The 16,701-nt window shown below is 36.1% G+C and overlaps 1 protein-coding gene across 2 annotated transcripts in view; it reads right to left on the bottom strand.

The window, feature by feature from the left end:
* The window catches only part of ATF2 (activating transcription factor 2), a 119,705-nt gene extending 118,100 nt beyond the window's left edge, over positions 1 to 1,605 (bottom strand). For both annotated transcript variants that reach the window (XM_074303050.1, XM_074303051.1), the window contains exon 1: positions 1,448 to 1,605. The gene's annotated coding sequence lies outside the window, so the exon portion shown is untranslated. The remainder of the gene's footprint in view (positions 1 to 1,447) is intronic.
* Positions 1,606 to 16,701: the final 15,096 nt, after the last annotated feature.

Below are 16,701 nucleotides of genomic sequence, written 5' to 3'. Positions count from 1 at the left end.
CTCAAAGAGCTTATGTTCTGTTGAGTAAAAATAAGATACACAAACACAAAAATAATTGGGAAGGAGGTAGGAGAGAAGCTCTGGTAGATCAGAACTTCTGGACTTCCTCTTCAAATCAGAAAAATGGTTCATTCTACACACTTTTTAAGACTGCTCAAAGGATTATGTATTAGTGTTAATAAATTCTTTGGGTCAAAGTCACAAATATAAACTGATCCAATGACCTGAATTTCTTAGTATTTAAATCCTAATTCCATAAATTTCTTGGCCTCTAAAATAAGTTTTTACTAAAAAGAATCCATTTTTACAATTTTACTAAAACAGATGAGGTTAGGTGTGTGTCTACATGTGTGCTGTAATAAATGTGTTCTAATTTGATAAATAAAATGTTCTCAAGTTAAATATAGCTTTCAAAATATTCCTTGGATTCAGACATTTCTTCCTTACACAGTAAAGTTAACAAAATTCTGGAGCCTATGTTTCTTTGGCAATAAAAGGTTTGGCTTCAATAAGAACATGGCTAATCTGTCCCTGTTATATTTACATGGTGGATTTGCTCTTAGGCCCCAACATCCTCTTAAGAGGAAAATTTTACAGCAGACCTTAGAGTACACAAGTAGGCACACACCCACAAATGGGCTTCCCATCTCTGCTCTTTCCCTATGTCCCTCCAATTTCGGAGAGAGCATAGAAAACACAAGAGTAAAAAGGGCAGCCCCCAGGTGCCATAGGGTTTTAAAGGAAAAAGAAATGGGCGAAATGCACAGATTATTCCCTGACAAAGACTTTGCTGTACACCATTGGAGGTCACTGATGGGGAAAATCTGATTCAATCTGTATTCACATAAGAGGAAAAGGAAGAGAAAAACCAGCGCTAAAGGAAGCCATTATACTAGTAGCAGTAGTACAGTTGGCAACGAGGATGCCCATGACCCAGGTCAGAGAGGTGAGAGAGCACCTGTCCCCATCTCTTCCATGCCGCTGCTGAAACCTCCACCGCCCCAACACAGCAGCAGATACAGAGGGACGGGGGTGTGGAGGAGGGCAAGCTGCAAGGGACCCCCACCCTAGGGTCACGCCCACCTTGCCAACCGAGGACACAGCCCCCAAGAGGCCTCTCGAAAGCCGGGAGAGGCCGTGGCCATGGGGGAGGAGAGCAGATGCAGTCATTCTGAGCTCAAGAAAGCGCGCGAGAGGGGAAGAGCCGGAACCTGGTAAACCACCTACCTAACGGTCCAGTCCTCCAAAGGCCGCAGGGCAGGCGCCACCCAAGCCTCAGCGGGGGCGGGACTGCCATAGCAGCCCGAGGGAACAGGGACCCGAGCCGAGAAGGAGTGGATGGTGGGGGGTGGGGATTGTAGCGAGCGACGTCGCCATGTTAGCGCCTTCTTTCCTCGGTGCCCCCCGCTTGCTCCCGTCCGACACCCAGATCCCCACTATCACTCACCTTCCCCGCTCCCCTGGGTCGAGCGCCACCCCCGATTGCGGGGGCCGTGACCACGAGCTCCGGTACCCACGGCTGTTTACAAACTACCCCCGGAGGAAAGGGCTGTACCGCACTTTAAAGGCCACGGGCTCCCACAGGCTTCCGTCCGATCTCGCGAGATCTTACTGACAACCCTTCCCTCCGCCCCTTCCTAGCGCCCTCCCTCTTACATCTCCCCTCCCACGTTCTCTTTCCCTCCTCTTCCTGCCGCAAGACCAATTTCTGGTCACGTGGTCCCGAGTGGTTAGACTGAGAGGGTGGGGCAGCAGAAGCGTTGGAATAGAATTAAAGGAAGAGGAGGAGAATGGAGTAAAGGTGGCTGAACACGAAACCGTCCAGCTCCTGTGATTGGTCGAGGAACATGAAAGGGCGGGAAAAAGGAGGGAAAAGGAAGGAAATGGAGAATCTCTCAGATTGAAATTGTCAGGAAGAACGAAAGGCAGTACACCTGCCGCGTAGTTTGGTAGAGTGGTCAGCTGAGGTCCTCTGGGGGATAGGGTTAGCTTAGGTTACATAGGGAGGATTCCAAGCCCAGCTGCTTAGCACTTAGAGTTCTTATGTTCTAATTCTGCACTTAGGAAGGGACTGCCCTCTTCGGTTATTCCTCTCGAGAAACGCGACACCTTCCCGGCCCTCCGGCGCCGGTTTCCTGTCCTTCAGCGCATGCGCATTTTTCTGCTGCCTGAAGGGGCTCTGGCTGCGGCTGCCACATCAGTCAGGGGCGGAGCTAAGTTATAAAATGGTTTTTAAATTTCTAAATGCTTAAAGAGAAAAAGAAAGGCTAAGGAAGACGGTTGATGGACTTGATAGTCTATTGCTTAAGTTCGACTACACTGACATTGGCCCGAGGATTTGGACTCTGTTTTCAAATAATACAAGTTAGTCACATGAGACCTAAATTGAAAAAAATCTTGTCCAACCTGCCTCAACTTTACCTGATTGTGAAGGAAAGCCACCTGCTGGTCACCTTTGCTCGTACTATGATGGGAGGGACTGGCTCTTCCCGTTAGTACTAGAATTTGAAGCGTGCCTTGTCCACAGTCGAAGTTGCTGATAGTCTCCTGAATTCTTGTTTCTTAGACTAAATTAATTCATCAAATTTTTTGGGGGGGAGGAGAGGGGTTAGGTCTCAAGGAGTCAGTTTGGTGTTCTGGATTCTGAGAATCCAGATCATTTATTCATTTATTGCTTGAGTAATGTTGGAAAATTATTTCCCATCCTTTACCCTCATTATTTCTTCAGTAAAAATGAAAGGACTTAGATGAATCATTTTTTAAGTCCCTTCCATCCCGAATTTTGTGATGGGTGTAAATGGCATCTCTCAGCTTTTAAGAGTAATTACAAAATGGAAAAAATCCCTTAACCACAAAGGAGCTTGTTTTTTCATTTCTGCTATGTACTTAAATTGGAATTAGAAGAATTCTTAAATGCTCATTCCAAATTTCCTCATTTTACAGATGAACTGAGACCCAAAGAGGTTGAGACCTGTCCAGCAACACACAGAGCAAAGTTGGGATTCAAATATAGGTCTTGTCATTTCAAATTTTGTGAGCTTTTTTCACTATTAATTTTATCAGTCATGAATTTTTGAATTACCAAGCCCTGGTCTTACAAAAAAAAGAAAAAAAAAAAATCAGCCTCCATACTTTGAGAAGATTATATTCTCCTGGAAAGATAAAATGTGTAATATCTGCTCATTTAAGGACAAAGAAGCATAACGTTCTAAGTTTTCTTTCAAAATTGTAGAAAGGAAATTAATATTATGAAATATTGCCCACACTGTCATTTGATACATGCTTAGAAAGCAACAGTTATCTCACTTTTTCTTTCCTCTTGTTATGTAGAACCATTTTTTCTAGTTATATTTAAGTAAAGATCTATCATGCATTTTTAATAGCAAATTCAAGAATATTGAAAATTTAAAATATGAATTGTTAGCAGTTCAACAAAGTTCAGTTATTAATTTCAACCTTTTGAAAAGTAAATGGCTGAACCACTGAAAAAATTATAGAAAATTTACATGGAAATAATACTAAAATTTGTATTGTTGTAACTATAATTCCAATAAACAAAGGAACATCTGTCCCCTTTACAGATAACTTTGTAAAGAATATTGATTTTATCAAATATACATAAAAAAATGAAGGGCCAGATTTTTCATTTGAGCTTTCCAGAAATATGGTTTAGAACTCTACCATTAAATTACAATTGTGCTCCTAAAGATCATGGAAAGTAGATGTGACTGGACTACTTAATCCAAATTCTCTTTTACAATATATGGATTTCAATGATGTTCAGTAATACTAGTCATCTATTTGTCTCGTGAACTATTTAATGAAATAAGAGGCATTGGCACTGGTCTGAAAACTATAATAAATCGCTTCCATAAGGAAATTTCTGAACCTTTCATAAATAGCACTTTCTACAAGAGCAAATTTATTTCAGTATTCTCTAATCAGTTTTTTGTCATTAATGTTCACTTTTTAAATACTTTCTGGAATTTAAAAAAAAAAACAACTTAAGTGGGAGATAGGAGATTTGGGTTTTAGTTTTGGTTTAATAAATATATCTTTAAGCTAGTTCAACATAGAATTTTATCTACTATGAGGGAGGGTGAGAAGTAACACTGATTTCTAAGTTCCCAAGCATAGATACAACTCTATTATTCTGTTTTAAAGCAGATTAACTTATTAATATTTAATATGACATGCATTCTAAAATTATCTTTGTATATAAATGTATCCAATAAAGTAAAATCTAAGTTGATGTATGGATATTCATAGGTTTTATTTCAAAGGTAAAGAATATGCAGTTCAATAATGGTATCTGGCTTTAAAAATAAGTTTGTAATGGCACTGGACCTTTTAACAGATTTTTGGCATGCATACATGTACGCAAGCCAACTCAATCCTCTTTTAAAACTAATTTTCAATACTCTAAAGACAAGAAGGATGCCAGGCTATTAATGCTTGAACATTAAAAATTAAAATTATGGTAACTTCCCAAATTTAATAGCAAACATCAAAGCATATCATTAAAGTGAACTGTTTAAAAAAACAAACTCATATCTACAACCCTCATCTATCAGAGATTAAAAGAATTAATTGTAAAAATATTGATCTGCAAAATGCAGAGTAAGTAGCATAAATAAATCTGAAATGCATCATTAAAATCATACCTTTTTATTCTCCTCAACATTTTATGTAAGAAAAAGGCAATTGCAAGAAAATTTCATAAATTGTTATAGTTCAACAAGGATATCTTACATCATGACTATGTTCCTGAAAACATGAGTATTTAATTTTTGCAAATCAATCATTTTCTCATTGACATACATTAAAGTTCTGAGATGCTTTATCTTCATTTCTGATTAATCTTCAATTGGCAGTGACTCCTAATATTTTGGCTTTAAAATTCTCTTGCTCTCCTGATTCACTCAACCTCCCTGCCAAGTAGTTAATGATTTACTTAAATGCACTAGGGAAGTTTTCTATTTAAAGAAACACTTCCATGAATCCTTTCAGAAAGAGAATATTTCTATAATCTGAATAATCATCTAATGATGGCTCTTTTATGAATTAAATTTTTAAATATTAGGGGAAAATGCCATATCAGAAGAATGATAGAAAATAAAGATGAACAATTTGTGAGGGCAAAAGGCCCAAGTAGCAAACAATTAGGTTGCAGACACTAGCATCACAATCCTTGTGGTCTCTTCAAAAGCTTTTCCTTTCAATATCCTTTTTGAATTCATCAGTTAATGATTTTATGCTTCCCTATCTTATTCTAACTTCAGTAACTCTTACACTTCCTTTCATTCACTTCTTTCCACCTATAGTTAATGTCTTCAAGAACCCTGTTTTTCCTGCTTTGCTCTATGACTATCCCCTTTTTCATCTAACTGGATCCCATAAATAGTCCTAGCGCCAGAATTCTGAACTTGGGAGTACTAGATAGAACTAGAGCTCAAATCAGTTTTGCTGATTAGTATTCTGGTGACCTCAGGAAAGTAATTTTACTCTTCTGAAAATGAGTAGGAGTGGGGAGAGATTTCTAAAATATTTTCTGTATAATTTTAATCTGTTCTGAGTTATTGCTAAAAAGTTATGATGAGTCAAATAAATTTGTTTTATGGAGGCATCTAGGAGGCGCTGTGAATAGAGCACCAGCCCTGAAATCAGAAGGAACTGAGTTCAAATGTGATCTCAGACACTTAACATTTACTATCTGTGTGACCTTGGGCAAGTCACTTAACCCTACCTCGAACAAAAAAAAAATTTTTTTAATTGTTTTAATGAATCAGGATCGGTTGCAGTTGTGATATTCCCCATATATGGGGTAAAATTGTTTGATAGTGACCCACTACCTGACTTTCCTGATTAAATGAAATCTTTGCTCAATCTTCATCTTTCTTAAGGACCCAATAGTTTTTGACATGCTCTCCTCCATGATATTCTCTCTAAGTTTTTTTTACTTATTCTCCTACCTATGTGACCTCTCTTTCTGCAGGCTTTGTTGGTTATTCATTCTTATCATACCCAGTATCTGAAAAGATCCCTCCAGGCTCTGTTCTGGGCCACATAATCTTTTCTCTTATCAAACAAACAGCCCAGGCCTATAACCTATGAGTGGCTAGAGACAGAAAAGTCAGGAATCAAACTGAAGTTTAATTTCAGAGGGAAATGGCTAATAGGCAAAGAAGCATGTACCAGCACCCTACCTCTCCTGAGGGGATGAATTGCTTAGTGTGGGGAGATCTCAAATGTTTATACCAGTGCCTGCACAGTGAGTGGTAACCTTACAGTGAGTGATAATAGCAGTAATGTGACAAGTTTGATTCATAGCAGGACTTCATGACCTAGGATTTTGTTAGGACTAAGATCATCTATAGGATGAACGCAAAGGATTGTTGCCATGCCAACCTTAAGGTATAGCTTATTTTCTAGGCCTTAACTCTGGAAAAGTGTCCTAATATTTTGCCATTTGGCCAAAAGAGAGGGAGACTATAAGAACTGCACTACCCTTCTGGCCTGTAAAGGAGAGGCAGTAAGTATAAGCCAGGATGTCACTAGAAGCCAGTCGGACCATGATGAAATGTTGCCTAGTAATTCCTTGAAGTGATCTATTAAGGAAGTGTGTTCTAGATATCATTACCAGCCATTTTTTGCTTTTAAGTAGAAAAGGGGAAGGGAGGAGAAGAATGAAGAGGAAGAAAATGCTAACTAACATACACTTGAATCAGAGGCTTGGTGGTTGGGAACAGGAAGAAGGGAAAAGAAACAATAATTAGGACGTATACCCAACCCTCATCCGAAATATTGGGACAGCTGTCCCATTTGAATGTCAGTGCTTCTGATATTCTGTACTAGATGAACCTTGAAAAGTTCTGCCATCCACTCAGGAGCAGGGGCATACCTCAGATAATCCAGGTGTCTATATCGGCAAGTTTGGCAGGGGTGGGAGTAATCAGAAGGTCCTGATAGGGCCTCTTAGAGAATACTTTTTGCATCTATCTTTGAATCTGAGTTTCTGGTTAGTATACATTGGACCTTGGTTTAAGACCTCTAAACAATACAATAAAAGATGGTCCAGTTTCCCATCCACATAGGGCTAGGTTCAAACAATTCAATAGTTTTTTTGTTTTGTTTTTTTTTTCACCAATTCCCATAATTACATTAAGTCAGATACAGATCAAACTACTGGTGTGAATTCATTTTGAGAAGGGAGATTTTATCACCAAGGTAACCAAGAAAAGTTAAATATAGACATCTTGAAATAAAAAAACCAAAGCAATACACTGATTATCACTAAAATTAATTAACATCAAATCTCCTTGTATCCTAGTAACCCATTCTCAATATCCATTTAATCAGCATATTTTGAGTCTCAGATGTGTCATGTAATTATCTGGTCCCTAGATATCTTTTCTTGGACAATAGGCTTTATTCTTAAGACAACTCTAATGTAGGCTTTTATTTTCTGGTTCCATTTTTTTTTTTTTTATTATAGCTTTTTATTGACAAAGTATATGCATGGGTAATTTTTCAACATTGACCCTTGCAAAAACTTCTGTTCCAACTTTTCCCCTTCTTCCCTCCACCCCCTCCCTTAGATGGCAGGCAGTCCTATACATGTTAAATATGTTAAAGTATATGTTAAATACAATATGTGTATACATATTTATACAGTTATCTTGCCACATAAGAAAAATCAGATTTAGAAAGAAAGTAAAAATAACCTGGGGGGAAAAAAAAACAAAAATGTAAGCAAACAATAACAGAAAGTGTAAATGCTATGTTGTGGTCTACACACAATTCCCAGAGTTCTTTTGCCGGGTATAACTGGTTCTGTTCATTACTGATCAACTGGAACTGATTTGGATCCTCTCATTGTTGAAGAGAGCCACATCCAACAGAATCGATCCTCATACAGTATTGTTGTTGAAGTGTATAATGATCTCCTGGTTCTGCTCACTTCATGTAGCATCAGTTCATGTAAGTCTCTCCAGGCCTCTCTGTATTCATCCTGCTGGTCATTTCTTACAGTCTGGTTCCAAATTTAATAGGTAATTCTGATTTAATATAACTTAGTACACTCAAATTTGGTTCTTTAATCTGGAAACTTCAGAGAATTTCAGTTTATATATAATTTGTTATTTCTATCCTTACCTAATATAAGAAGCTTTTAAAAATTTATGAGGGTCCTACAACAAAATGAACTCTTTTGCCATCTAAGATCCTCACTCTGAGGCGGCTTTGTGGTACAATGCATGGAGCACCAGTCCTGAAGTCAGGAGGACCTGAGTTCAAATCTAACTTTAGTCACTTAATACTTCTTAGCTGTGTGACCTTAAGCAAGTCACTTAATCTCAATTGCCTGAGTGGGGGGAAGATTATCATTCAGATACTTTGAAATTATTTCACTTTCTTTACCATTATTGATAGATTTTGTTTGTAAAATGTTAATCTAATTTTGAGAACTTCTTATTAAAACATGCTTTAAAAGCCTGAATTTCTACATTAGCTAAATTTGGAAGTCAATCATATAATCTACATATAGTTCTTAGAAAAAATAGCTTAATCCTGTTGCTTTCTCTTTAAAAAAAAAAAAATCACTTTAAAAATTATTTTGAAAAAATTATTTTTGGTTTTTTTTCTCATATATGTTCATTAACTCTTTAAAATACACAATTCTTTACAAGTCACGTTGGAGACAAAAATCAGAACAAAAGGAAAAATGAGAGAAATAAAAAGAAAAAAAAGTGAACATGGCATGTGTTGATTTACATTTATTCTCTATAGTTCTCTCTCTGGATGCAGATGGCATTTTCTATCCCAAGTTTTATTAGTATTGCCTTGGATCACTGAACCACTGAGAAGAACCAATCTTTCATAGTCAATCATCTCACAATCTTGCTGATTCTGTGTATGCTGTATTCCTGGTTATTGTGTACAATGTATTCCTGATTCTGCTTGTTTTACTCAGCATCAATTCATGTAAATCTTTTCAGGTCTTTTTAAAATCAGCTTGTTCATCATTTTGTATAGAACAATAATATTCCATTACCCTCACACACCACAACTTATTTAGCCATTCCCAAATTGATGGGTATCTACTCGTTTTCCAATTCTTTGCCACCACAAAAAGAGCTGCTACAAACATTTTTGCAAATGTGGATCCTTTACTCTCCTATATGATTTCTTTGGGATATAAACTAATAGTGGCACTGTTGGTTAAAGGGACTGCACAGTTTGATAACCCTTTGGGTATGGTTCCAAATTCTTCTCCAAAATAGTTGGATCATTTCACAACTCCACAAAGAATGTATTAGTCAGTTTTCTCACATTCCAAATCTCCAATATTTATCATTATCTTTTCCTGTCATCTTAGCTAATCTGAAAGGTATGAGATAGTATCTCAAAGTTGTTTTAATTTACATTTCTCTAATCTATAGTGATTCAGAGCATTTTTCATATGATTATAGATGGCTTTAATTTCATCAACTGAAAATTGTTCATATCCTTTGACCATTTATCAATTGGGGAATGACTTGTATGTATTCTTACAAATTTGGCACAATTCTTTATATATTTTAGAAATGTGACTTTTATCAGAAACACTGGCCATAAAAAGTTTTTCCTAGCTTTGTATTTCCCTTTTAAACTTGTTTATTTTGGTTTTATTTGTGCAAAAACTTTTAAATTTAATGCAATCAAAGGTGTACATTTTGCATTTTATAATGTTCTTCTTTGGTCATAAATTCTTCCCTTCTCCAAAGAACTGATAGGCAGATCTAATTTACCTATGTTATTACCCTTTATGCCCAAGTCATGTACCCATTTTGACCTTATTTTGGTAGGTGGTATGAGATGTAGGTCAATGCTGAGTTTTTGGCATATGCTTTTCTACTTTTCCTAGCAATTGTTGTGAAAGAGTGAGTTGTTATCCCAGAAATAAGAGTTTGGGGGTTTATCAAATACTAGATTACTAGAATCATTGGTTACTGTGTTGTATGTATCTAACCTATCCACTGATTATCCACTGTATTTCTTAGCCAGTACCAAATAGTTGTAATGACTGCTGCTTTATAATGCTGCTGCTTTAGATTGGGTACAGTTCTGCCACCATTTATTGTATTTTTTTTTTCATTAACTCTCTTGATATTTTTGATATTTTGTTCTTCCAGATGAATTTTGTTATTATTTTGTCTTCTTACTAAGTGCTAATGAGATAATGAGATGATAGGTTCTTACTAAGTTGGTAGTTAACAATTCTCTAGTTGCAGCCTTTACAGGAACTTCTGGGGAGGAGCTTACATGTTTAAGAGGAGCAAGTTCATTGGTTGAAGCTTCTGGGAAAACATACTTAGTAAGAACCTAACACCTTTCTCCTCCTACTTTTTAATAGGTTAAAATAAATTTCTATTCCTAACAGAATAATTCAGTTATTCTCTCTGAGTCAAAACTGATGAGATCAAGCTTCAGAAAATGCTCATTCTTCTCCTTTCTTTCCCTTTATAGTAGTAGTTCTGTTGTACCTCTTTATGTAATCAATTTGTTGCATTATTCCTCCCCTTTCCTCTTCTCCCAATACAATTCTTTTTTCCATTTCCACAGTATCTTTTTATTTGGTATCATCCCATCAGAGTCCCTTCATAATCACATGTTCCATCCATGTATGTCCCCTCTAACCACCCCAATAACAGATATAGTTCTTGAGACTTACAGACATTTCCCCATCTAGGGAACAGTTTATTTTTAAAAAAAATATTTTGTTTACCTTTCTGTGTTTCTCTTGAGTCCTGTGTTTGAAGATCTAATTTCCTGTTTAATTCTGACTTTTTCAATAGAAATTATTGAAAGTCTCTTACTTCAAATCAAACCATTCTCCAATTGATAAATGGTCAAAGGATATGAACAGACAATTCTCAGATAATGAAATTGAAACTATATCCACTCATATGAAAGAGTGTTCCAAATCACTACTGATCAGGGAAATGCAAATTAAGACAACTCTGAGATATCACTACACACCTGTCAGATTGGCTAAGATGACAGGAACAAATAATGATGAATGTTGGAGTGGATGTGGGAAAACTGGGACACTAATACATTGTTGGTGGAGTTGTGAAAGAATCTGGCCATTCTGGAGAGCAATCTGGAACTATGCCCCAAAAGTTATCAAACTGTGCATACCCTTTGATCCAGCAGTTCTACTACTGGGCTTATATCCCAAAGAAATACTAAAGAGGGGAAAGGGACCTGTGTGTGACAAAACGTTTGTGGCAGCTCTTTTTGTAGTGGCTAGAAACTGGAAGATGAATGGATGTCCATCAATTGAAGACTGGTTGTGTAAATTATGGTATATGAAGGCTATGGAATATTATTGCTCTGAAAGAAATGACCAGCAGGATGAATTCAGAAAGGCTTGGAGAGACTTACATCAACTGATGCTGAGTGAAATGAAAAGAACCAGAAGATCGCTGTACACTTCAATGCTGTATGAAGAGGTATTCTGATGGAAGTGGATATCTTCAACATAAAGAAGATCCAACTCACTTCCAGTTGATCAATGATGGACAGAGACAACTGCACCCAGAGAAGGGACACTGGAAAGTGAATGTAAAATATTAGCACTATTGTCTATCTACCCAGGTTACTTATACCTTCGGAATCTAATACTTAATGTTCAACAAGAAAATTGGATTTACACACATATATTATATCTAGGTTATACTGTAACACATGTAAGATGTATGAGATTGCCTGTCATCTAGGAGAGGGAGTAGAAGGAGGGAGGGGAAAATCTGGAAAAATGAATACAAGGGATAATAGGAAAAAATTATAATTATAAAAAAAAATTACTCATGCATATATACTGTCAAAAATGTATAATTATAAAATTAATTTTAAAAAAGTCTCTTACTTCACTGAAGATCCATATTCTCCCTTGAAAAATGATGTTCAGTAGTTAATTATTGGTTGTAATCCCAGATCCTTTGCCTTCCAGAATACCATACCCTCTGATCCTTTATCGTAGATGCTGCCAGATCCTGGACAATATTGACTATTGTTTCTTGATTCTTGAATTGCTTTTATCTGGCAGCTTGCAGCATTTTTACCTTGAGATTATAATTCTGGAGTATTTCTACAATGTTCCTTGGAGTTTTCCTTGTAGGAACTCTTTCTGGAGGGATTGTTGGAGTCTTTCAATTCTTGGAGTCCTGATCCTGTAATGAGATGAAGGGTATGACTTTTGGGCCAGGAGGAAAAGTCTGGATGCTTCAAAGTTTATTGATCAGGACCATGAATATATATACATATACATATATATGTATATCTGACAAGCTCATAGACTTGACTATGGACTCCTATAGTTTTCTCTCACAAACAAGATCTACTGAGATGTAAATGATTAAGCCCTGGATCTTGGTTAGATAGAGATGCAAATAGTTAAGATACACTTGGGGATAAATTTTATAATACCATTGTCTCAAGTACCTTTCTCCCAAATGCCTTTAGTTTCTATTGTGGGCTCTTTTTCCTGTCCTAAATTCAAAGATTTGCCTTTAATCCAAAAAGTAGTGTTTGCATTTTGCTTCAGTCACTAGATTATTAATTTATTATATTGACAGTTTCTGCTCTTTCAATAAAAGAGTTTTGGTGAGCCAAGTTACTGTAAGATTCAAAACCTATAATGGATTCTTATATCCTGGCCCTTTACATTCAATGATTTATTTTCTTCCTTTGTTTCTAGTATATCAGGAGAGTTTTCCCTGATGATCTCTTGATGAATACTGGCCAGATTCTTTTTTTTTTTGTCATGGCCTTCAGATAAACTAATAATTTTTAAATTGCCTTTCCTGGATCTATTTTCCAGATTGGCTGTTTTTCCAATAATATATTTAACATTTTTTTTCTGGGGTTTTTTTTCCCATTCTTTTTAGTTTCACTTATTCTCGATGTCAAGAATCATTTGCCCCTTTCTATTTGCAAATGCTTCCATTGGCCCCCTTCTAATTTTTAATGGATGATTTTCTTTAGTTAGCTTTTGTATCTTTTTCCATTTGATTAATTCTACTTTTCAAAGTATGGTTTCTTTCAGAGGATTTTTTTTTTTTTTTTTTGCATTTGGCCAATTGTATTTTTTTAAGGAATTGTCTTTCTTTTCCAAGCTGTTGACTCTCTCTTGCATATTTCTCATTTCTTTTCTCATTCTTTTCTATCTCTCTTATTTGCCTATTAGAGTCTTATGAGCACTTCCAGTAAGCCTCTTTGAGCTTGAAAGCAATTTATAACACTTTTTGAGATGTCCTCTGTGGACATTTTATGCTGAGTTGATGTTTTCATTTTTCCCAATCATGATAGTATTTTTCTGTAGTCAAGGTTCTTTTCCGTTTCTTACTCATTTCTTTCTTTTTCCTTTTGTATTTCCTCTTTTTAAAAACTTTTATGGTTGAGTTCTGTTCCTGGGATAAAGGGGATGTTGGCCCGAGCTTCCTGTGCAGCTCTGAGCCTTGATTTTGAGCACAGGGACCCCTTTTGTTTGGTAGTTTGTTCACAGCAAGGAGTAGCTTTACCTGATCTTTCCAGAAAACAGCTTGTTTTCCCAGAATTTGCCTTCTGAGATGGAACTTGAAGTGCCTCACTGGTCTACTCTTTTACTGAGACAAGACCAAGAGTCTCATTTGCTTATCTGCTATGTTTAAAACTCTCTCACTGGCCTTCCCAGACTCCATCTGAGTTGGGCTGAGCACCCCTTTAACTCCAGTGAGATTGACTTTTATTGAGGTCATTTCAATCTATCTTGAGTTGGAGAGTGGTTTTATTCCAATAAACTCTGTTCAAAGGCTTGATTTCATGAGGTTTTTAAGGGAAACAGAGAGCTCAAGTAGCTTCCTGGCTTTACTCTGCCATCTTGGTTCCACCGTGTCATTACTTTCTGTAATGATTTACCCTTAAAAGGATATCTTATTTATATGTTATATATGTTATAATTTATGTTATAGTTTGACCATAAATACAGCTTAAAATTATAAGATATTCATACTTGCATTCTATTATAGTAATTCAGAGATGTTCCAGTATCAATCTAATAATCAGTAGATTTAATATTGTCCTTACAAAATTTCTTGATTATAGAAATATGCTATAAAAGGAAAAAGAGAATCATAGTTAGAAGAATGTCACATATCAGAACAGGAAAACCTTCCTCATCTTTGTTTGATTCCAGGTATAAGACATATGTGATAGCCACTCATGTGCTTACAAGTTATCAAAAGCAATACTCAGGTTTAATCAGATGATGACATTTTCTTTTCAAAGAAGAAATAGCACAATGGGGAATTAGAGCCAGGAGAATCTTGCCTGAGCTATATCTAAGTCATCCCCAAAACTTTTCCAAGGTATAGACACCCACATTTTCCAGACTGCAGCAACACCATTTTCTACTACTGACTGACTTTATGATAATTCAGACAATTATCAATATAACCAAAATGCAAAACAACATTAATTATAGTCCCAAGAATTATTACCTCAAATAGCAAAATTTCACTAGCCAAAACTTAGAGTTTGGCTATCTTTCCTGATGTTTCCTTAATAATTAACATTTCACTTATCCTTTACTTATAAATTAAAACTACCCATATTCTGGTGCTTCAGACATATAGACATAGTTGACTCATCATTTATATGTCAAAGCTATATTTTAAACTACCCTATATACTTTCATAACAACTAAGAATTTCAAATAAAAATTTACTATATTATCTGCTTTATAACAAAATATACTTTATTAAATATTAAATAAGTATATATTTTTAAAATTTATTAAACATTAAATAAATATCTATTTTTATCACATTCTTTTAAAGCCCAATTCATGTATAACAACATCCAGATTAAAAAGTCATTTTGTCTGAGAGTACTTCTATTATCATGGTTATGACCATATAAGAAAATTTTAAAATATAATAATAACAAACAACTTCATGTATTTAAAACCTGAAACAAAACTTCAGTTGACATTATTTGCATTTCCAAATTATCACATATAAAAATTGATCTTATTACTTTGACATTTTAAACCACAATAAAGTTATCAAGCCTAACTTCTGGGAGGGATCACCAAGGGCAGAAGCTAATTGTCATCCTTGTACCTCTCTCACCTCCTACTGCCACATTAGGTACTGCCAGGAAGATCAGAATCTTCACAGGCAGCAGCTGCCCAGGGCTGGGCCTGCACTAGAAACACTGACTGGGCTTTGGGAGATGTAACAGAGGGCACCATCTGCAGAATGGGAATCCCAGGAGCTTGGATGGCTGGTTCCAGGGCTTTCCCATTGGTCTAGTTCCTAATAGCAGGGCAAAGTAGATGCTGGCCATGGGACTTGACCTTTCAAACTCATCTTTAGGGCCAGGCCCTACTGAGACTGGGGCCATTTGACACTGCTAGGAGAGGGTGGATAGAATGTACTTCCCCTGCCTTACTTATTAAAAGGTGGTCTGCAGGTTGCTCAAGGACATCAAGGGTCTCTACCAGTGGAGGGGCTCAGTGTAGCTGCTATCCCTTCTCTGTCAAGTAAGCACTGGACAGTGAACTGTACAGTTGAAGGGGCATCACATAACTCAAACTTCTCTATATTTTTCTAGCATTTTTTTTTCAAAATCTTTCTTTGGAAATCTAATCTGGGATGAGAAGGGTTAATAGGGAGAGTGTCTCGAATTGGGTGAGTCACAGGGGATTGCTGGTTTAAACAATCTTTTCTCTTTTCATGTTCAGATATATCAAGAAAGGATTAATGAGAGGTTTCTATAAGGTAAAAATTATTTGCCTATTTTTTTTCTTTCTTCCCTATGAAATTCTAAACTAGCTGCATTCCTTCATTGCTGCAGAATAATAAAATTATTAATATTGACATTTATTTTCAAAACTTTTATAAAATTTAATCTTTATTTTTCCTTAAAACAAATTCTACACATTGACATCCTACACTTAACTAAGATATTTCAGGAATTGAGCTCCTAGATTTGCCCCAAAGTCTTATGAATTCTCCCCTAAAATCTTAAAATGATTAATCTCCAAACTTTAATCTGCTAAAATGTTTTTAGACTGTTCCACAAACTTTGATTGTCTGACTTTAGTTCTGAAATTCCAACATAGCCAAAGCTGAAATGACAAGGGAAAAAAAATGTCTTACAGGTTATTTCTCTTCTTATAAACTAAAGTTTCACTGAAAACCTAAAGTGGGAGTTAGTCCTTATTATTAGGACAATTGCTTCCAATTGAAAGTTCCAGTATTCTGAATTCTCTGGCTTCAGCCCTTAGAAGTATTCTGGCTGGCTACATTTTAAATCTTTCAAGGTAACAGAATCTAGCTATAATACAAACACAATCACAATACAACATTTTACAAAGACAAACACAGACAAAACAAGATAAATATAAACAGACACAAACAATTCTAACATGGCATGCAATTCCAATTCTAATTTTAACCAGTTGAGCTGAGGCACACAATACTGAGGCATGCACACAATTGCAAAATTTACAGGAATATATTGTAAAGGAGCAGGAGCCCACAGACTAAATAACAAGAAGTGTACGGTTAAAAAGGGATATCTTTACTAGAGTGATCTAGGACAAACCAGATCAAGGGTGGGACTCTATAGAGTTTTCCTCACAAAGAATGATGGGCTCAAACAAGGCAAGAA

Source organism: Sminthopsis crassicaudata, chromosome 3 (assembly GCF_048593235.1).
Source record: "Sminthopsis crassicaudata isolate SCR6 chromosome 3, ASM4859323v1, whole genome shotgun sequence".
NCBI classification, from domain to species: Eukaryota; Metazoa; Chordata; class Mammalia; order Dasyuromorphia; family Dasyuridae; genus Sminthopsis; species Sminthopsis crassicaudata.
Note: the sequence above shows the minus strand (reverse complement) of the source record. Positions and strands in the feature narration are given on the sequence as shown.